The sequence below is a fragment of the Cucurbita moschata genome, unplaced genomic scaffold (genome assembly GCF_002738365.1).
Source record: "Cucurbita moschata cultivar Rifu unplaced genomic scaffold, Cmos_1.0 Cmo_Scf00071, whole genome shotgun sequence".
Classification (NCBI taxonomy): Eukaryota; Viridiplantae; Streptophyta; class Magnoliopsida; order Cucurbitales; family Cucurbitaceae; genus Cucurbita; species Cucurbita moschata.
The window spans coordinates 579,230-601,788 of NW_019268587.1; positions in this window are offsets into that span (position 1 = coordinate 579,230).

Genomic DNA, 22,559 nt, shown 5'->3' on the forward strand with positions numbered 1-22,559 from the left:
AAAAAAAAATAGGATAAAAGAAAATGAAGATTTAATATATGATCTTCAGGAAAATCTCTCGAAAATCTCAACTGTATAAAGGTCATTCTCATTTCTTTTATTTTCTAAGTAAATCTGACAATGATCGCTGTTACTTTCTGGTGTATGAATGAGTTGAGGAGAGATAATTGTGGGAGGATGAGAGGTTAGTGGGGGAGAAGTGGGGAAAGGTTGTTGTTTTTTTTTTAATTAATTAATTAATTATTATTATTTAAACTATTTTTATAATTATTTTTATTTGTTTATTTATTTATTTATTTTTGGGCTATTACACACACCCTATACTAACCTGTCTAAGAAAATAAAATACTACTCTCTTGTGCACGTGTCATGGTCTCTACTTGCAATTTTATCGTCAGCCGTACATGAGTGCCTTATCTTTACCTGAAAATAGAAGTAGGACATGGCTTGAGTATTTTAAGAAATACTCATTGGACATGGTATTTTAAGAAATACTCATACATTACCCCACTATTGGGGTCTGGTAATGTAAACACATGCAACTCATAATTTAGGGACCTATCGTTAAAACTATCACAGGGGTAACCTCCAGTTCAGACAAAATTAGATGTGTAGTATTTTGCTACAAATGACCAACATGTAGGAGCGTGGATCCCTAGGCGATTCGCACCCTTTGGACCAACACGTCCGAGCGTCGAGCTAGTTGTACGTAGCGACATTTGAAGGTCAGCAGACCTTTGAGTGTCATGCAAGGCATGAGCATCATCATTATCATAGTGTACGCGTCTGCACTCATCATTATAAAAAGGAAAGTAGCTTGATGTATATGTATACACAAAATGCATGAAGTCTCTATATGTTTTCATCTTTATTACATCTATATGACACAACCCTATATTCCATTCACATATTACCCTAATGCAAGTATTGGTCTTCTTATGTTCATCATCATTAACATTAACTAGGGTTATGCATTAGAAAAATAATCGTCATAATGCATCATTGAATTTAAAACATGCGTCTCGTCTTAATATTTAATAAGGTCATATTATGTAATCTCATAATCTTACGTCTTACATCGTTATGTTGTCGTGCATCATCATCATCATAAAACATCATGATGTAAAAACATTGTAGAGCATCATATAACATCATATAGCATCATCATACAACACAATCACGTCATCATATATCATAGATAATTATCATATAATATACTCACTACATCATAAAATATAAAGCATACATGACAATTGCCAGGGCCACTGTGTACGCCGTTAGACGATTGCACAATTTTTTTTTTTAAATTTATGGTCGTTACAAAGATTTTGATTTAGTTCATGTTGAGGACAAAATTCAAATTATGCCATGGCTTGTGAAGTACTCTGATCTAAATCACAATATTGAAGTATTTGTGACATTTGCAACCTTGGAATGTATATTAGTATATAGGATTCAAATAAGATAATTATTTTTAAAAATATTATATTACAAATAAAATAAAATAAACCTATCACGGTAAGTAGGTACTTGCAGCGGCACAAAAAGAAATATAGTAGTTCGCCAAAAATTGCGAGATTTCCAGTGAGGCGGCGAAGATCTCACAAAACGAAACCACCCATGTCCCTACAAAAACTCTGTCACACAGCACTTCGATCACCCAAGCACCCCTGCCATTTGTGAGTGTTTAATGCATAGAAGAGACAGCGGCAGCAAGTGAGACTAAAGGGCTCAATTTAGCACTCAACGAAGTACAAGATATGCAACGTGAGAAATGACCAATGATCTCCAAGCACAAAAATTGAAAGCCGGACAGTGTGTTACGTTGATTATGCTACATTTTCAGTGCATGTAAGGTGGGTGTTTTATGGAGAGATTCGTGATGATTAAAAAAATCATTATTGTAGGTGCATTCGAGGGACTCGAGCATCGTCGATGTGGAAGGTAGGTAGGCAGAGAGTCACGCTGGCCAGATCTTAGATGGAGAAACGTCAGAGAGAGGAGTTTAAGGGCGTCAGGAAGAGAGAAAAAAAAAGACGGAGGATCGAGGGAGCCACGTGAGGAAGAAAGGATCCATGGGTCAAAATCAGGTCAGACCTAGACTCGAGGTGTACCCATCTGCAGCCACTCTATGCACACGACAAGAAGCCCACATGCAACTCACGAACGCACACGGCCCACTAAAAGCCCACAGATGCAAGAATGACACGAGCAACATAACTCGACCCACTCGAGAACCCGCCTGTGCCTCTAGCCCCCTTGAATGTGCATGGGCGTGCCTCCTCTTGACTTGCTCGATTGCTCGACTGACTGACTTTGGCTCGGCTTTGTGCTTTGTTGGGATTTATGCCCTAAAGCCTCGTAATTAATTATTAGGCTTTTAACAATAATTTTTATTATTTTATTTGTAATTTAATTGTTATCCATAGTATGAAAATCCAAGGTTAATGTAATCTTGAACAGTATGTGGTTGACATATAAGAGGATCGTGTTCAAGTAATAACCTAAAGAGTCCATAGTATATGGATAAGGTTGGGTGTCTTATTCTGGTAAAACTATTGATACGACTCACTTTGTAATCGTTACAAATGATTTGATCCAAATCGTTCATGTGGAGACATGTAAGTGGGGGTATCCTATACAATGAGTTTGTATAAGAACGGACCAAAAAATATTTAATCTCTCTTTATAAATCCGTTAATTGAGAAGATTAATATTTCACATGATGATGATGTGCAACTCGATCTTAATCTTGAGTGAGTTATGAACTCCTCCTGTGAGGGATTGTTCTTTAATTTACATGGGTGGGAATGACTCTTTTATCCGATTCAATATGCCTACCATTTTGGAGACTTCACCAAATACGGAGTTGGGAACATAATATCATGAGATGGAATTCACTTCTTTCCATATAAGAAAAGTAGATGAGTTGTTCTCTTGAGTACTGATTTCAGGACTTGAACANCCACTAACATGGATTTTTCCATTAGATGAAAGTCAACATTTTGACTTTCTTCATTTTAATTCAACAACTAATTTGAAAATGAATTTCAAATTAAGGTAACATTAAAGGATTAATTAAACTATTTAATTAATATTTAATATTAATTCAAATGCCAATCCCAATCAATTCCGACACATAATTGATTAAGATATTTAAATCTTATTTAAATATCTCAGATTCTCCCTTTTTGTTTAATTCATAAATAAAACAAAATTGCGGTTAAATATATCGTATATATGTAAGCATATTCCCTAATTTGAATTCGAACACTTCGAACTCACTCGTCACACTGTTCTATGGTTTAGTCCGATATGAGCTAGCAGAGGGACCTAATGGACCTATAGATCATGGGCTCCAACGATCCAAGATTAACCGGTTAAACTCATTAACCTGGTTAACCAACATTCGTTAACTACTAGGACACTCCACTATAGCCTAGTAGTTGCACTCCCCTCACTATAGATATATTTCTGTCCATCTGATATAACCATGATTAGTAAGTCGATCCTTCACAGGTTGTTCGTAACTAGAGCTGGGTCAATTTACTGTTTAACCCCTGAAGTTACTTCTTGTTCCTTATGTCTCACTGATCCTCTAATGAACAATTGGTTTGTGGTCCAACCAGTAAACCGAATCCCTCTCAGGGCAATGAGAGGGTGGGGCCCCTTGTTCAAGACCTGGAGTCAGTGCTTAAGGGAACTACCTTTCTTCTATCTCTAAAAGTGGGTAGGAGTGAATTCCGTCTTGCACCCTACATCCCCAGCCATTCACTCAGTCTTACCCCTGAAATGGGAGGCCTGTTGAGTCGGCGAATTAGAGCCACTCTCACCCATGCAAATCTAAGGATAATTCCGAAAAAACAGGAGTTCATAGTTAGCTCAGGATTAAAATCGAGTTACCTAGGTTATCGAATGAAAAGAAAATCAGTCTCAACAGTAAACGACATTATAAAGTGAGAGTGGTTTTCTTCATGGTCCGATCTTATGCAATACTCATTGCATAGGACGCCCCCACTCACATGTCTCCACATGTACAATTTAGTGATTACATTGTTTATATCATATACAAAAGTGGGCCGCATCCATAGTGTCCCCAGAATAAGGTACTCAGCCTTCTCCTTATACTATAGATCATTTTGACTATATACTTGAACTTGATCCCCTCTTATGTCTCTACATATAGTTTAAGTAATCATAATAGCCAGAGTGTTCTTAGTTTATTGGATTTAGATTAATGATCGTAAAGTTCACTTTATTCAATAACAATTTTTTCTGAATAAACATCAATAATAACTTTATTGAAAATAGAATATATCTTTGTTTACAAACTATAAGTTTTAGGACATAAAACCCAACAAAATTAATATTTAAGTACAATGCGCCAACCAACGAAGTTACAATGATAAAAATTACGCATTGTGAGTTTTGGGTAATTAACCACTAAGATCTCTCAATTTTGTTTGATTGTCATGTGATGGTTTATGTGTCTGATCTCAATAGCAGAGTTCATTATTGTGTATTTTAATACTCATTCTTTTTTTAAAATGATTTTAAGGCAAGACTATGATACGGGAGTGACGAGCAGGGTGGAGAAGTTAGTCATGGGGCAAATTGAGAAATTTATTGTTTCATTGATAGTTGTTTTCGCATTTAGTTGTTGATTGACTTAAGCTCTGTTAGAGGACACCTAGTTTATGGGAACTAGTGTGTAACAGCCCAAACCCACTACTAGCAGATATTGTTATATGATAATGTAATGATGTTCTATGATGATGTGATGTTATTATATGATTATGTGATGATGTATATGATGATATGACATGATGACATGACGATGACATGATAGATGACATGATGATGATGATACATCAGAACATGATGATATAAGTTGCTTGATTATGAGATGACTTAATATGATGATATTCCATATTAAGTTGATGTAGATTTATTAGATGCCACGATGTGTTATGAAGATGAATTTTCTAAGACACAACCCCAATCAATGTTAATAATGATGAATGTATGTAGGCCAATGCATGCATGTTACCTACGGTAATATGTGAATGATGTATAGGGTTGTGTCATAAAATAATTTAAAGATGAACACTATAGGGATCTCATGCATATTCTAGTCATATACGTCAGGTTACTTTTCCATTTATGATGATGAGTATGGACGCGTACACTACGATGATGACGATCATCATCATGATCATGCCTTGTATGATATTCGGGGGTCTGCTAACCTCCAAATAATCGGTTACGGACAACTAGCCTGACTATGATGGGTCCAAGGGTGTGAACTGCTTGGAGACTCGCGTTCGCACGTGTGGGTCGTGTGTAGGAAAGTACTACATATCTAATCATGGGTTACATGTGTTAACATTACCAGACTCCAATAGTGGGGTCACTTACTGAACATTTCTTAAAATACTAAAGTCTTGTGCTACATTTATTTCAGGTAAAGGCAAGACACCTCTATACGGTTGATGACGACATTGCAAGTACAGATCGTGGCACATGCATAGGATAGTGGTCACTAGATAAGGTTAAGTAGGTAAACCATGAAATGATGTAAAATGACCATAATACTCCTAAGGTTATTTACCTTCGGTTCATGAACTAGATAACCACCAAATATTATAAAACTCTGTCCCTTGGAACGCATGAAACCTTGGACAAAGGTTGTCAAGTTCATGACTAGTACTGTAAATCTTAGGTGGATTGTCTTGGAGAACGAACCAAGAGCAGAACAAGAACCTAGAAAGTACCAAGAACAAGACAAAGATCAATGGCTACAACATGGATCAAGATCTAAGTTCCAAGACCAAGAACCAAGAACTAAGAACCATAGTACTAAGGCCCTTAGATTAGAACTAAAGTTTAAGGATCTGAGGACCAAGGTCCTCTGGATAGATCATGATATCAACCCACGAGTCAAGGATAAAAACTAAAGAGCCTAAGTACTTCTGACAAGAACCAAAAAAAGAAAAGAAAGAGTGTGATACTCTAGCATATCAAGGACACGATTAAGAGCCTACAAGTAGGCTACTTATTGAGTCTTTGTACTCATTCCTTATTTTTCACATTTTTCAGGTAATAAGGAACTTTTCGAGGTCGGGAACAGACTCTAGAGTAGTTGTCGTAGACAAGTTTCACCCGTCATCCTCAACCTTTTTATTTTGAAATATTTTGTGTCCATTCCGTATTTTGTATCTTAATGGTTGGGTTGTGTTTTAAAAACTTATGTATGAACTTTATTTTGATATAATGTATATTATGTTTTAAATTTTCTTGTTTTATTTCGTTAAAAAATTTTCCGTCTTTTATGAAGTCATCGAGTCAGCCCGGTCCTTACGACTTGTATCTTTCCAAAAAAAAAATATATATATATTATATATATATAATTGTATCATGTTTTATTTTTATTATCATCGGTATACATTTTAGCTCAAGAAGCACAAAGGAATTGACCTCCCTGAAAATAGAAAAGTAATAAGGGTTTTCTTGTGTCTAGATCAACAATTGTGTTGAAATCAACCGAATGAAACTTGACATCTTTGGAAGTTGTGTTTAAATCAACCCAATGAAACTCAACATCATTTCCAAGGGTACTCTAATAGATATGATTCTTTAGAACCAAGACGTAAGGAAATGCCATTGTCTTCTGCTGCCCATGTACAAATACTATTATAACATTGATCACTAAACCAATTTTCAAATTCTGGCCAAAATACTTCACCAGAAGCATGTCCGTGTTTGCTGCTAAAATTGCACCAAAATCGTGTTGATTGCCAAAAATTTTCTTTGAAGGTCCAAGAGTATTTCTCTCCAAGGCCGATTTCATGTTCGCCTAAATCGTTGTCTTTAGACTTGCAGTGAGCCAAGAGAGTTGAATCCTTCATATGATTCCAAATTGCAACTTCCCATGGGGAGAATGGACGTTGTATCTTTGAGTCGGATTGTGCAGAACATGAGGTAATAATCATGTTTGATTTAAAAGCAAGCAAATGATGAGACCGAATATATTTTGAGTTTTCATTTTTTGGTGGGAGTTTAAGTTGGTAACTTTTTCTTGGTTCACAAATCCATTTTGTTTTTGTTTCTTTTATATATATATAGATATATATATATAGCCAAATCAAATTGGTATACAATAAAGGTTGATAAGTTGTACCATCTAAATCTCTCTACTTTTCTAACCTTATTTATCTAAATATATATCATACATGTAATAATTAATAGGGTGTATTATATATAGCAAGTTGTTACATCCAAGTTAAAATATGTTATATTTGGGCCAAAGTTTGAATCCAACAAAACCTACCCTATAATGATCATTTTGTTGATAATAAGTATTGCAAAAGTAACAATACAAACACATAAGAAATTCAATATTTAATTGACCTCTTTGTCGGGTAATATAATCTAGAATTTTTTTGTTGATAATGACTTAACCTACTCTCTACTTTTCTAACCTGAAGTCTGTGTTTCGAGCCGAATCACAACCTGTACGCATTGGCTCACTACCGACAGGTGTCTTGTCCCCAGCCACTGGCTCACTCGGCTCGATTTCGCTAGTCTCTAACAGCTAAAAAAAAGTCATTTGATTTGGGTTAGACGTTTTAAGAATGATTTCAATATTTTTTACCTTCTCGAAGCTGAATTTGATCTTATTTAAGGGAAATTAAGGTGAGTGCAATGTTCAATTTCTCAATTGAAGTTAAATTAGGTTAGGAAACAAGAATTTTCTAATGAAACAAGGTGAATGTTCTAATAGGGTGAAACATCTCTACGATACTTGAAACAAACTTTGAGGGATGAAATCAAGCGTATTCGAGTATTAGATAGAACATCGACCAAGGTCATCCAAGTAAGTGGTCTTACAATAGGCATAGTTAGAAGTTTGTGTTATGTAAGATGATGACACGTGCTCAGTTACTCTACAGTGTCATATGTTTGATATGTGTGAGATGTTTATGATATGACATGTCTATGATATGATATGATTGATGATATGATATATGTCTATGATATGATATGTTGAATGATATGACATATGGAACTATACAATATGTCGAAGGTTACAATGTGTTGCATGACATGAATAATACGATGTATTACATGAATGATAAGCAGTAAAAAGTTTTGACATGATACACATCCCCAGACATGTTTTAAAGACTTCGCTATAAAATTATATGATATGAAGGAAAATGGAAAGGGTTGTCTTACATGGTTTAACTAATGTGAAAAAGTTGGGATCTCATGCATAATGGTAAGCCACATGCATCGAGATATTTTTTCCTTAGTATTAATATGAACGTGTAGTTTTGAAAAGGAAAATGATCGTCAGTTTAACAAGATGCTACGATGGTTGCTACTCCTTTTGGTTGTCCGACAATAGCACTAGAGACGCTAACCCAACAAGTACGAGGCCCAGAAGGTGTGCAAACCCTCTCGTGGGTCCATATTTGCACGTATGGGGCATGTGCAGAATAGTAAATACACATGTAGAGTAGTCGAAACAACCAGCATCACCGTCAGCTCAAGCTAGGGCTTATGCATTTAGGAGCAAGGATATTGGGAAGTCCAACGCTGTAGTGACAGGCACACCATTTGTTTTAGGTCATTTCATTTTTACCTTATTTGATTTTGGTTCTACGCATTCCTTTATTTCTATGTCTTTTGTTGTACAAGCAAGGTTCGAATTAGAACCCTTATTGCATGAAATGTCTGTAAGCACCCCTGCAGGGGTAGACTTAGTAGCTAGGAATAGAGTAAAGAATAGTCAAGTAATCATAGGGAACCAAACTTTAAGCGTTGACCTGATAGTAGTAAACATGACGGACTTCAACATCATACTAGACATGGATTGGCTAGCCGAAAATCGTGCTAGTATAGACTGTCGTAAAAAGAAAGTAAATTTTTTACCACCGGCAGGGCCTACCTTCAAATTTAAAGGCACAAGTATCGGGATTACTTCCAAGGTAGTCTCGATGATGAAAGCAAAAAGGTTAGTCTAACAAGGCGGATGGACTATATTAACATGTGCCGTAGACGTAAGAGGAAAAGAAAAGACCCTAGAAAACGTGTCAATAGCAAACGAGTTCCTAGATGTATTTTCGGACATCTACCAAGAATACCTCTTTCCCAAGTGGTCGACTTCGTCATCGAACTCGAGCCGGGAACTGGGCCTATTTCCAAAGTACCCTTTCGCATGGCGTCAATAGAGTTGAAGAACTCAAGGTGTAATTACAAAACTTACCGGATAAAGGGTTCATTTGACCTAGCATATCCCCCCTAAGGTGCGCTAGTGTTGTTTGTTAAGAAGAAAGATGGATCCATCCGTCTGTGCGGCAATTACAGAGAGCTAAATAAGAGAACCGCAAAAAACAAATACCTTCTGCCTAGAATAGAAGACCTATTCGATCAACTCAGAGAGCTTACTGTATTTTCAAAGATAGACCTTCAGTCTGATTATCACCAAATTAGGATCAATGAAAAAGACGTACCAAAAATAGCGTTTAGGACAAGGTATGGTCACTAAGATTTCGTAGTGATGTCATTTGGTCTCACCAATGCCCCAACTGTGTTTATGGAGTTGATGAACCAAGTATTAAGGACTGTCTAGACACATTTGTGATGTTTTTCATTGACGATATCCTAGTGTACTCGGAGACACATCTAGAACACCAGGAACACCTCCGAAAAGTCTGAACAACCCTGAGAGAGAACAAGTTGTACGACAAGTTCTTCAAGTGCTAATTTTGGTTACGACAAGTCTCTATCCTAGGACACACGGTGACAAAGACGGAATATCGGTAGATCCCACCAAGGTAGAAGCGGTCAGAAAGTGGGAACGCCCATCTACGGTAACAGAAGTATGAAGTTTCCTAGGATTGGCGAGATACTATCGAAGGTTCGTGCAAGACTTCGCTAGGATAGCCTCGCTTTTAACACAGTTAACAAGAAAATGGGTACCATTTATAGGGAATGATTTTTGTGAGGCAAGCTTCCTGAACCAGAAAGAGAGATTGGTAATCGCCTCGGTACTCATGGTACTCGAGAGCTCATAAGAGTACATGATTTATAGTGACGACTCCAAGAAAGGACTGAGATGTGTATTAATGCAATACAACAGGGTTGTTGCAATCTAAAGTTGGCCGCTGTAGTGTTGGCACTAAAAATTTGGCGACACAACCTGTATGGAGAGAAAACTCAAATTTTTACCGATCACAAGAGTTTAAAATATTTCTTCACTCAGAAAGAGTTAAATATGAGAAAGAGAAGGTGGTTAGAATTGGTGAAGGACTATTAAGTTAAGTAGATATCTAGTACCACCCTGAAAAAGTAAACGTGGTTGCAGATGCTTTTAGTAGAAAGACAGTCCACTCGTTGGCTCTCATTACAAGGGAAGTAAGGGTACAAAGAGAATTCGAGTGAGCCAACATAGTTCTAGAGACCGAGGGAGTCATAGCACAGTTGGCCCGACTCATAGTGCAACCTACGCTTAGGTAGAGAATTATTACCTCCCAACGAGAAGATCCAAACCTACATAAAGTCCTAAGCCAGCTAGACGAGAGTCCAATAGATGGATTCTCGAAGTGCTTAGATGAAGGGCTATTGTATTAGGGACGCATATGTATCCCAAAAATAGAGGAGTTAAGGAAAGAAATATTGACGGAATCTCACAACTTGCCATTTGCCATGCACCCAGGAGTTATTAAGATGTATCAAGATTTAAAACAACATTTCTAGTGGAAGAGCATGAAGAGGGACGTGGTTGAGTTTGTGATAAAGTGCTTAGTTTGTCAACAAGTGAAAGCTCCTAGACAAAAGACAACGTGGATGTTATAGCCCCTAAACACCCTAATCAAACCAACAAAACCCTCACCGACCTTTATACCTTCCCCCAGAGTGAACACACGTCGCGAATCACAGGTATCTCCATCGAAAAAAGAGATCTAAAAAACGAGTTTTTGAGGAAATGAGATCTACCTCCACAAATGTCCAACAACCATGAATCTTCGTGGGAAGGTGGATGTAACACCTCAACAAAAAAGAAAAAGAAAAGAAAAGAAAAGAAAGTTGGCCAAGTCATTTTGCCCCTCAAGCCATAATAGGGGGCCAAAGACCTAATCAGTTTACCTAAAAAATGAAAGAGAGTTAGAGGGAAAGGTTGAGAGAAAAAATAGGAGCTGCCAGAGATCCTATAAAAAACCGCCATAAGAATCCATTTTCCGCTGACGAGGGACCACTCCTTAGAGAAAAGAGAGGTCTGAGAAGCAAAGGTTCGTTCGCATCAAGGTTTGAGAATGTTTCGTGAGGTAAGACCCTTGAACAAACTTTTTCTGATCTGAGATTTTCCTATGTGAATTGAGTCCTAAAATGTTGATATATTCACCTAGGAACAACTCTCCACACGATATGTGAAGAAGTTTAGCCAAAATCTCAATCTGAAGGCGAAAATTTAAGAATCGTTCGAGAACGGTAAGCGAACTTCGAACACTCGTAACTCGTCTGGTAGTTGTTAGATTGAATAGCACTATGACCTATATGAGTCACGACCTTATGTATTTATAGATTTGTACAATGAAGATTACATGGTGGTCCTTGGTCCAAGATAACAAACTAGGAAATCAGTAGATTCTCCTAGATTCAAGGTAACAAACCAGGAAATTAGTAGATTCTCCTAGATCCAAGTTAACCAGGAAATCAGTAAATTCTCCTTGATCCATGGTAACAAACTAGGAAATAAGTAGATTATCCTACTATGTACAAATATGACTTATTCTACGTTTAACACCCCCCTATCAATCTTGACTAAATTTAGATTGCGCCTAAAACTACTAAAAGAAGGAGCTGGCAGTGACCTTGTCACGATATCGGCGAGCTGATCCATGGAAGATATGAGTCGCACATCAAGCTGACGAGTCGATACTCGTTCACGAACGAAGTAATAATCAACCTCAACATGCTTCGCCCATCAATGAAAGATTGGATTTGCATTCAATAGGTGGCACCAATGTTGTCACACCATAGGCTAGGCGCTCGTGCTTGCAAGATCTCGAGCTCAAGCAAGAGGACTGATGGTGTTAATATAATACATGCGGAAGCAATTTGGATCTTAGGCACTTTTAGAACATCAATTATAGTAAATAACCAGCATTTTCATAAGTATTAAAACTTAATGAGTTTGAATACTAACCTTCTATAGTTCAAATTCCTTTTTCCACGCGAACTAGTTTTGAACCATCACTAGTGTCTTCACCACTATCCTCCGGCCATAGAACGGGATTGTGGAATCCAGTGAATGACTAAACTTGGGAGGGATTTTGTATATATGAAGAGAGTGTTTGTGAAAAGTTTTTCTCAAGGTTTTTCAACAAGGAAGCTCTTCCATGTACCATGATTACTCTATTTATAGGGTTATGTTTGCATGTTATGCAAATTTGAGATCACCAAATTTTGACACTCAAAATTCCGCTCAAATGTTTGGGATTATGTGGCAAGCATGCAAGTTTGAGTTCACCAAATTTTGACACTCAAAATTCCACTAAAATTTGTGGGGTTTATTTGGCAAGCATGCAAGTTTGGTTAAACCAAATTTTGACACCACAAAATTCCACTGACATGGATTTTTCCATTAAATGAAGTCAACATTTTGACTTTCTTCATTTTAATTCAACAATTAATTTGAATAACTAATTTCAATTAAAGTAATATTAACTGATTAATTACACTATTTAATTAATATTTAATATCAATTCAAATGCCAATCCCAATCAATTCCGACACATATTTGATTAAATTTAAATATCTTAGATTCTCTCTTTTTGTTTAATTCGTAAATAAAAAAAATGCGGTTAAATATATCGTATATATGTAGCGCATATTTCCTATTTTGAATTCGAACACTTTGAACTCACTCATTACACTGTTCTATGGTTTAGTCTGATATGAGCTTGTTGTTGAAATTTATTGTCTTACCCAGTATACTATCTGGATATACTTTACTACTGGTGTAAGTAATCATGCTGTGACAGTATATGAGATGTTTATTTATTAGCCCTCTAGGTGCTCGATGGAAGTTACCGCCCCATTGAGCATGTGTGACTCCTGGTGAATGATTGTGTGATCCCTCCCTTTTGAGAAAAGCAACAGAATCGAGTTAAGTCTAGGGTAAGCACGTAGATTGGTGGGTCGAGACTTTGGATTGAACACCTTTAGAGGTCTAAGACCAATGGAATCATGAAGGGCGATCAGAGGGTGAGACAATATTATAACAAAATAATGTGCGCACATAAGTAATTTACAGCACGACAATATTTAAAACACAAAATAAGAAACGAACTCAAAACATTTTCAAACAAAAGAGTTGAGGACGACGGGTGAGGTTATTCTATGGCACCTGCTCAAGAGACCACTCCCAACTTCGACCAGCTCCTTACCTGAAAAAAATGGAGAATAAGGAATGAGTACAAAGATGTAACATTTTCATACCTATCATACCATAACATATACTGTCACGATCACACTTTCGAGGCTTCGAAAGACCGAATCGTGACTAAAAAGACGAAATAAAAAAAAATAAAAAGAAAAAGAAAATGAAATAGAAGGTAAAAATCTAGCAAAATCTAAAACAAGAAAAGGAAATCAAGGACACCAAAATTAAATATAAAATCAAAGTCAAATGTTACACATAGTAATTACAAATATAAAATGAAATACAAAAGACTCTAAATATAAAAATGGACAAATGACTCTAAAAGACCGACAAGAGATTGACGCTCCGTAACGACAGCCCTTTGTGACAGTGCAGCTCTCGAATACCTCCCCGTATCGACTGGTACCTGAAAAAAAAGGAGAGAAAGGGGTGAGTATAAAAATGTACTCAGTAAGCAACCTACTTTTAGGCTCTTTTCACATCCTTATCTTGGTAGGTATCCACGGTCTTTCTCGGGTTTCTAAGGAGAGTGATCTAAGCTGCAACTCTCTTTTCTTTATCTTAGGAGGTTTGCCCATCTTAAGCAGTGAAATGATCAGTGTCCTGAGGTGAGATCCGACCTCATAAGTAAATCTAAGGGGATCGTATGGCTGGATCTGAATACGTGACTCTCTCTGAACATAATCCGTAAAGGTTAGCTGATGACCCTTACACGGGACCATACATCCACTAAATTCGGGGTGTGACCCTCTGTGTGCCGGTCAACTATTGAGTCATCCTGTGTGGCTCCACGTCCCCCGCTCAGGGATGGGTTTCTACGGCCCAGGAGTCCTATTCAGAAGACCCCTTAGCTATCACCACTAGGTCTGGGCACCTGTCACACTTCCCTTTCCGGATCTGTCAAGCTCAACGATCTCCGTACTAGAGCTCTGTCTTGACGGTATGGTATCGGAGGGGAGAGCGAAGTGGAGGTTCTGATGACACTATCTACACTGCTCAACTCTAGCGGGCTACCTACAGTTACCGTGGTGACCTATTATTCTTTCTAAGGTGGAACTTGGTGGCTTAGACTTGGCTTCATATATCTCTAGGATTCTCGTGTCTGGTCTCACAAACCTATCGGGTTTAGAATTTTAAGCTCTAGATCTGCTGGTAATCATTTTGCAGGTCTAATTGCACGGTATTCTAGAGGTCCCCCAATCTAGGGTCTCGTCTAGCCTACTTAGTCACAAGCACCCTAATCAGAATCTCAATCAAAACAGATTTAATAAACATTTCATATCTAGCTATTCTTAATCATTTCATTTTCGCAGTTTCCATACAAATATTCTAGGTCCGGCTAGCTAAGTTTATGGGTGGTAGCATACATGCTCGTTCCAAGCGGTTCCTACAAGTACTGCTCGTGGGAATCAAAATGGCTACTTACATAGTTGACATGTGCCTTCCCAAGCTCGAATTATTTGCCGGAAAAGGTTACAAAAATTCTGGAATTTCCTTGATAGGTCCTAATTCAAGTTAGACTTAGATCAGCCGGAAAAGGTTACAAAAATTCTGGAATTTCCTTGATAGGTCCTAATTCAAGTTAGACTTAGATCAATATCAAAACTGAGATGCAAAATAGTCGAACGGAAGTCAAATCGGGATAAAAATAGATCTCATAAGTTGGTTCATGTGCCTCACGCGCCGAAGGGATTTCCTACACGCACAGACACACACGCGTACGGACGCGTTGAGGGGATGGAGTCGCGCGCTGGTGTGTCGCCACGTGGCGATGGCTGACTAGTCCACTGAGAGGCAAGGCGTGTGTTCGAATCTGGACGCACGCGGGTTCCTACGAATTTTCCCACGCTGACGCGTGGCAGCTACGGGTTCGGGTCGCGCGCGGGTTCACGAATCTGGTAGCGGGCACCGATCTTCAAACCCTACGTAATGCAGTATTTTTCGTAAATTTTCCCCCGCCTTTTCAAGCCTAACACGTGTCCTATCTTTCAGATGATGCGCGACACTCTCCTTTCCTGACACACGTCCCTCCGTCATTCGTCTTCTTCCTCTCATCTCTGCAATTTTCCATAAAATTGATTATTTTCTATTTTCTTTGCATTTTCGTATTTCTTTCTACACAACTCGGATTAACGGGAATTCTTCACGAGATTTATAGATCTCATATACATCTACACATAGGTATTTTTCTTGTAATTTATTTCTAACTACAGACATAATAAACTTGGTCCAAAGTTGGCAAGATCATCAATACTTACATCCTTTGGTGAAAGTCGGAACTTCTATTTCTGATCTGAATCAATCAAGACTTCCTTCACGGATTAAGAGCGTAATCCTCTCTGAATTAACGTACTCAAATTTCAGAATTTAACTCTAAATATTTCTCATAGATCTGAAGAAAATCCGAAAACAAATGTTCAAGAATTTACCTACGGATTTTCTTCAGTCCTTGACAGTTTTGAATGATTCAAGGGTCCAGAAAGCTTAATCCTCTCTGAATTAACGTACTCAAATTTCAGAATCTAACTCTAAATATTTCTCATAGATCTGAAGAAAATCCGAAAACAAATGTTCAAGAATTTACCTATGGATTTTCTTCGTTCCTTGACAGTTTTGAATGATTCAAGGGTCCAAAAAGCTTCCAATAGGTTCTGCGAAGGATTTGTAAAGAAATCTCACTTGAATCAAACTCCTTGTGGCCGGATTGGAAGTAGCGGTTACTTCTCCTTCTCTCTAGAACCTTCTTTCTCTCTCTATTTTCTTTTTCTTTTCTTTTTCTTTCCTCTCTTTCCTTACCCTTTTTATTTCTATTCTTTTATTCATCTTTTACTAACCTCCCTTTCAGGTTCTTAAGGAGGAAGATGGCAAAATGGCCAAATTACCCTAGGGTTGACTTTCACCATTTTTCTAATTTTCTACCATTTTTCTCTTTATATTTTTCTTGAGATCTTGAAATTTTTCTAAACATTTTTCTCTTCTACCTCATCTTAAAATTCAGTCTCTAACATGCTCAATAAAATCTCAGAAGTTCACTTAGAGGAGAAAACTTAGATTTTAAGTTTAACGTTGGGGTTTGGGTGTTACATATACAATCACAATATATCATATCATAAACATGTCATTTATCACTTGTCTCATACAATAAAATATTTCATATCATATCACAATGTGTGTATATATATATATATATGTAATTCAAGTGTCGTATCATAATCATATCGTAAACACTTCAGGGTCATATCCTTCCCTAATTTATCATAGCCTTAACATTCTTATACCTATCACAGTGTTATCGTTTCATGAATGTACCTTAGTCATATCGTTACAGGAACGTATCTTAACGCTATCGTTCTATCAATCTATCATAATCCTATCCCTTTCTACCCATAACCTAACCATATACTTTTATTACTTTTTTTAGGGAAGATATTGTTACTAGAAAGAATTTGATGGAGTTTCTTGACATGATATTTCTTCGGTTTTATCTTTTAATGTTCACCAAATCCTTAATTTTTTCTCTATTAAATTTCCTCTTTTTCATCTACTTCCTTTTTTATTAATTTTAATTATGTTCACCATTTACTCTATTAAATTTCATCTATGTATTTTTAAAATTAACCGTATTTATTTTAATTCTTTAAATTTCCCCTTTTTCTTTTAATCAATTCTTGCTCCCACATCTTCCCTTAAATTTTCTTACTGTATTTCTTTCTTCTTTTTGTTTTTTCTATTCTATTCTAGTCTTTTTGGGTAAGGGTTTGGCTTTACAATATCTCATTTTTCTTCCTTTTTCTTCTTGTATTTTTCTTTTATTTTTCTTTTCTATTATGTTAACAGTATTCTAGATTTTCATCCGTATTTCATTTTGCTCGATCTATGCTAATTAAGTGTCGTGAACTCGCATAGGTTTACTTCGATTTCAAAGGGAAAAATTGAACTAGCTCCAAGTACGATTTAGGGACTTCAACTTAGCTACCTTGGTAAGTTTCTTCACTACTGTTTTGGTTCGATGAATTGTTTGAAGCACGAGTGGCGGATGCCCAGTGGCCCTTGCTTGTGTCGTCCCTTGTGATTTCTATATTTGCATATTATGTTATGACGTGTTGTTATAATGACAAATGTTACGTTTTGTAATTTCATGTTTACTTATTATGCTATTGCAAATGTGACATATTATGAAAGTATGGTAGCATAGAGTACATTCACCTTATGTAATGATAAGAAATGGTTATGTAATGTATGAAATGAACAAAGATATGCATTTCACCAAAGATACATGCCCAGATTTTAATTGGGATTGCATGGTAAGTGCTAGGCTACTCTCATCATCCATGGGAGGTTCATTGGCGAACCCTACCAACAGGACAATCTAGTCACCCAAGGTTAGGGAAGTGATCCCCTATGCTTGTCAACTATTAAGATTACCCTCATAATCCTACGTCCCCTCTTTTGACGGATCTACTATGCAAGATAATCAAAATAAACTATCGTTCACACAATCCTAGTTGGCCTAGGCCTGGCTCGACGGTACTTGTACCAAAGTGTAAAAGGAAGTTGAAGTAACAAATTAGATGATACCTTTTCTTACTAATTTGTACCATCTTTCTATTCTTTGACCATGGAAACTTGCTTTGCTTATGCAGTGAGGGATCGAATACCTAGGTTGAGGCACGTCCTCATAAAATTCTAATCAGGCAATACGATGATTTCTAGAATGAACATCTTGGAAAAGAGGTTGGTTGGTTTCTTACTTAGGGCCAGAGAGTCACCTATATTTGGGGGATGTGATACTTCTGCATTAGCCAGCAACTAGGCTATCTCATGTTATCCCACACTCCCTTTTTAAGTAACAGGTTAACAACATAGTGGCCATATTCAAGAGACCACCGACCATTTAGCGGAATAGAAGCTCAAACTACGCTAACTAGCATGTGCTTAGCTCAATAGTACTAATATTGTAGTGGAAAGAGATTGGAGGGTCTAATGATAGCGTAGCATTCACACGTCTCATAGTCTAAATAGTTACCTTAGTCATTCTTTAGAGTCATGGAGATCTACTATTTTATTAGGGGCCTCTAATCACATCTTTGGGTAAACACAGGTATAGATTTTTTATCACCGCTCACTATCCTACGGTATTTTGATAAAGCAACCCTAATCCTCAATCCAACGAATCATGCTTTTGTTGAAGCAAGAACACTTCAATCCAAGTAATTAACACCTACTTATACAAAATTCGGATCAACCAAGAGATAAGGCTAGAATTAGATTACCTCTTACGATCGAAGATCTAGAAGCAAGATTTGGAAACCTTGTTTTAAATCGAGTCACTCCGCAATCAAACTTAATCAAGGCTTGATTGAATGGCTCGGATGCAATTCTACCACAAGAATTGCTTGAAACTTAGAAATGACAAATATGATATTCTGATTTCTAAGGAAGAGTCTAAATTTGAGATCTCAATTTCATTCATCCATGAATTTGATTTTGACATAACAATTTCTTGGTATTTATACTCCCCATAAATGACATTTGTGGCCATGATTTAATTCTGATCCCCTTAAATCTCCACGAAAGACGAAGTCAATTTGACCGTTTACAATTCCAAACATTATAAAATTAAAAATAATAAAGATTCTTATCATATTTAGTCCATTAGAAATCTATGGACCTTATCAAGATTCTGCACACGCTATTGCGTCCTAATCTTATCAAGATTCTCTAGTGCTTGCGAAGCACACGTCGCTCTTACCAATTCTAATTTCCTATGCAATGGAAAGCATAGAAAACGACATTCATACGAAATTACATTATAGGGGCATTTTGGTAATTTCTTCCATCATGCATAACATACTCATCCATATTGCTCAATTTTTTATTTTAATCATGCATATAATACATAAAAGACAGACATACAATACATACTCATAAAAAGAAAGCTTTTCTGAGATCGTTAACATGTATTTTTTACGACCTAAGTTAAGGAATGCTCGCATGCTATCATGTCCTAGCGATCTATACAAGTATTACTTGCCTAAAGTCTATGCGGTTACTTACTTGAATGACGTTTACCTTATTGAGCCAGTTATTCCACGTGTTTGGAGCTCAAGAATTTATGGAATTTCTCTTGTAGATCCGAAGTCAAGCATAATTATGTTAATATCAAAGTCAAGACAAAAAACTGACAAACGAAGGTCGAACGAACAAAATGAGACTCACATGCGCTTACACACGTCGGGAAAGGCTTTTCACATGCAATTTCACGCATGGAGGTTTTATGTAGATCTCGGTTACTCATTGCATCATTGGATCGGGTTCAGGTTATATTTTTTGTTAGGGTCGAAGGTTAACGAGTTGCACACGCAAGCTTTTGATCGAATCCAGGTTCAGGGATCGGGTTAACCTACATGCATGTCACAATTAGTAGCTGAACGATTCTCTCCGCTCAGCATTTGCCACTTGTCCTACTGAGCTTCAGACTCGCTACTGCCAACGTCGTCTAACGCGTGCCTTCTACCTTTTTGCCAACATTCATTATTTTAGAAATACGATGAGGTTTCTATTGCCTATCTAATTTCTTCTAAATTTTGTAACTTCTTAGGGGTACACATAGGTATTTTCTTTTAAGTTTACTTTAGCCACAAAAAGAAATAATAAAGTGCAAATTCGGTCCAGAATTTAAAACTTAGGAAATTTACCATTTCTTTAAATTCAATGAAATACAGCCTTTAGATCCTAATGAACCTACTAAAAGTTTAGAACTTAATTTCAAGAATCAAAATTAGAAAAAATGAAATGCTTGCCTACGCTTTATTCATTCTTGACGGATTTGAATGGTAACACCCGAGCCACAACAGATACATAACTCTTACTTTAATACCTTAAATTTGGAAATTTTTGGATTTTATTATTGACATAGAGGGTGAATCTCAAGTGCAGAGGGAGAAAAAAATTGCTTGAGATGCCTTAGGGAACCTTGGAACAATAATTCAATATTTATCAAATTAAGAAAATTTTAGATAAAAATCCACAGGGACAAAAAGGTAATTTTATTCTACCTTATAATATGAGGGGTTTGAGATTGGGTGTATAGAAAACAAAGAAGAGTCAGGAAGGGAGAATTTGGATTTTTGTGGAAGGAGGAAAAACAAGAAAGTAAAGAGGACGCCAATCGGACACTTTAATGAAAAATTTGGCAAAAGATTTATCTCTAGTCCTAGTAAGAGGATCGATGAGTGTCAGTTTTGGTTGTAGGATCGTTCGATTTGACTACAATGTTCCAGGAAAGGATTCTTACAAGTTTCGTGTTGAAACTAGACCATGATTTGTTTCAGAATTAGATTCGAGAGATTTATAATTTCAATAAGAAAATATATTTTTTCCAAAATTTGAACTCAATTATTATGGTCTCAATCTACCTAAGAATTAAAAAAAAATGGCATCCAATTGGTTGATTCGATATCTTTATTTTTCGTGAAGAAACCAAGTCATTTCTAGTTAACGATTGGAAGATAAAAAGCAATCCAAAAAAATAGATTGAAATGCGTCGCTCAGTGAAATCTAGAAAAATTGAACGTTGGAAGAATCGACCATGGATACATAACTGCTGGCGACGAGAGAGAAGCGTATTAGCAAAAAGTTGAAATGTATCACAACATGGCAGGAATGATGGGTCAACTAGTCAACAAAGACGTGTTGTGAGACACCACTTTACTCGCTAAACCGCACACGACCCAGTCTACCCTCTGTAACTCAAACAGTACCAAAGAACTAGAGTTCGATCCATGTGCTCAAAATCCTATCCGACATGTTCACTAACCAACGACACACGTCCCGCGACTGTACCTCCGCTAGACATGTGGTAAACGCATGTAGAGAACATCTTTTGTGCTTGAATATCGCATGGTATGCGCACCTAGAAAACTTCTTTAGTGCTAGAAAAGCACGTGAGAGCGTGTATGGACTTTCTTTTTGTCCTGTAATCCTACTCGAGAAGGCACACGACAAATCTATAAGTAACAACATGAAAATCTACAAAGCAGTACTTGTACAATTCGCTTGCTTATGAATGAATGCTAGTAAAATTAATCCTAGGTAGTTAATCTTGATTAACAACTACCTAGGAAAGTTACTAAGAGTGAAAACAAGCTTGCTAGTTGTTGAAATTTCTTGTCTTACCCAGTACACTGTCTTGATATACTTTACTATTGGTGTAAGTAATCATGCTATGACAGTGGATGAGATGTTTATTTATCAGCACTCTAGGTGCTTGATGGATGTCATCGCCCCATTGAGCATGTGTGACTCCTGGTGAATGATTGTGTGATCTTTCCCTTTTGTGAATAAGCAACAGAATCGAATTAAGTCTAGGGTAAGCACGTAGATTGGTGGGTCAAGACTTTCTAGGATTTATTCTCCAAGACACTCCCCCTAGGATTTACGACACTAGCCATACACCTGACAATCCTGTGTCCAAGGCTTGTTACTCAGTGGTAGATCGACTACACTGCATTGTGGACAGGTCGTGTTTTAGGACATTAATCACGAGGCTAGGTAGTAGTTACCCTGCACGTAGGATCCATCCTATGAGAGGTCGTTGATCATGTGAGTAACTTGTTTAGGTGGCATGTACCGAGGGGTAGCACCCCCTCACCATAGGTTACTTCATGGCCTATGGGACGAGTTCACCAGTTAACACTCCCATGGATGCAAGCAGACCAACACTCACCATGTTCTTCCCCACCTTGAACCATTGCGAAGGCTAAGTTTTCTGCCCAAGTCTTTGTATCAAGAGTGTGGAAACTATAGGGACAAAAGTAAACAATTGGTTCCCTGCTAAGTTAAGGATGTGATGAGAGACTACAAGAATGTTGCTTAATCGTGGCGAGAGGGTACTCTAGAGTTTAGAAGTAATAGAGGAATTATGGACCTAGGGAATCATGTATCTCGTACCCTTCCCTCGTTAGATTAATTTGGCATATATTAATACATTTTGATTTCCCTCTTATTTTATACACATTGATTGGCAAAATTTTTCCTAGAGATTCAGGGTGTAACGTGATGAAATCAAAACCCCATAATGGTTCTCCCAACCGGCATTGAGTAA